This window comes from Poecilia formosa, unplaced genomic scaffold (genome assembly GCF_000485575.1).
Source record: "Poecilia formosa unplaced genomic scaffold, Poecilia_formosa-5.1.2 Scaffold73, whole genome shotgun sequence".
Lineage (NCBI taxonomy): Eukaryota > Metazoa > Chordata > Actinopteri > Cyprinodontiformes > Poeciliidae > Poecilia > Poecilia formosa.
The window spans coordinates 2,285,511-2,287,499 of record NW_006800012.1 but is presented as its reverse complement, the minus strand read 5'-3'; positions in this window follow the sequence as shown (position 1 = coordinate 2,287,499).

Sequence of the window (1,989 nt, the reverse complement as noted above, 5' to 3'; positions counted from 1 at the left end):
AAGATATAATCCATGTTTCTGTCTCATATTTGTATGGCATTAAAAGGACCTGGAACTTTTGTTTTTCCACTGAAAGCTCTGGTTTGCACAATAAATGCCATGTGGGTTAATTTTTATGGATGATACTCTGATGTCCCATTCTCCTGAAGGCAGCACAGAGCTGCGCCACCAGAAACCGACAGAAACTGAAGAGCAGAAGAGCTATGATTAATGTAGTTACAGTTCTATCCATGTTTTAATGTTACAGAGCTCAGTCGGTTTGCAAATAGTTCAAAGTTTAAACTGGCACGTTGAACATCTTTTATCTGGTCATTTTGTGGAATATTTAACAACTAGAAAATGGCAAAGAATAATAATATTTTTTCCACTCTGGCTGCTGTTAGGCCTACCAATTTTAACTTGAATGTTCATTGCATTTTTCGTAGACGCCTGTGAAAATAATTTCTATTCCCATGGCTTTTTTGTTCTCTGGGAAATTATTTTTGATAATAAATACAGAAACAAGCATAAAAATCAAAACATCTACAATATTGATAGAAAATATTAATAATAAAAAAATGGTCAGTGCAAAGTAGCCTATAAATTCTTTGGTGGGGGCAGTGAGGGACCTGGATAAAGGCTTGGGGGGCGCTGGCCGAAAAAAGGTTGAGAAACACTGTCTTAGCTTGTACTTTCAGTTGAGGCACAGAATATGGAATATGCTTATAAATTAAGTCTTTTAAGGTGTACTTTATTTTTGACATCACAAAAAATGGCACTTGTGCTACATTCACTCCGCCATTAGCTTTCCTACTATCAACCACTAGAGGGAGATGAAGCACCACCTGTGGAGGGAAGACTTTCGGTTGACGTTCTCACGTTCTGTGTTGAACAAAAAAGAATAGCATTTTGGGACATTAAAGGAATAGTGCAAATGATATAAGAAGGTAGAAATTTCATTGCTCTTCTACTGTTTTATCTCTAGAAAACAGCTGGAGACACCCATACATGGTGGATCAGACCATTTTAAAATGTCATACAAGAAGGGTAATGGCTCACGTGTAGGATAAAAATAGACTGCAGCATAAACGAGTGGGAGTCGAAACTTGAATAGTCATTGATAGGTGATTAGGAGACAGAAACTGACATTTAATGTAATATACTAACCATAGTAGCAATGGGTGAGTGTGCATTTTACACAGAAAAAAGGCGCGTCTCCATAGGTCCATTTTCATTTTCTCTTTTTGTTTACTTTAAATCTGACTGTGTTCTTTTCAAAAACATTTGAATGTTAAAAATATACATCACACTTTTCTGAGAGATTCTATTTTGGGGGCCTAAGATGAAAAAGTGTACATACTGAAGCTGCCACAAGGACCAAACATCTCTGGATTCATTTTTAGGGTTCTGAGTTTAGCTTCAGGACACAAAAAATAGATAAATAAAATCAGTGCAAAACACAAGCATTGTTGGTTTTAGGAATGCCAAATGTCAGATTTGAATTGAGTGACTATTCTGATGAGCAACAACACAGATTTACGGTGAAACGTATACAGTGGTTCTTCCTCAGCTGCTTGTCACACTTCTACAGATGCATTATGGGAAATGTGAAATCCACGGTTTGTTCTCTCACTACCTACTTCTTAGTCCAAACATGGCTAATATTCAATGTTAGCCATGCACTTAGCACACTTTATATTGCTCAGCTCGGTTTTAGCTAGGTACCAAGCACTGAAGCAGAATTTTAACCAAGTATCTTTTATGGTCATGTATGTTTACAACCTAAACTTGAATTATATAAATCTTTAAACTCAATGTACCTTGTTGTACCTTTGCAATTTTAAAATCTAAAAACCCAAAACATTTTCTCCAGGCCTTTGATTTAACATCTTAACCACTTGAATACATGTAATAATTCAGCTGTACACTTACAGATACAGACGTGTCCTTTTAATGTTCTTTGATTTTAATCCAGTTATTTTAATTTCAAAATGTACCTATTTATGGTCT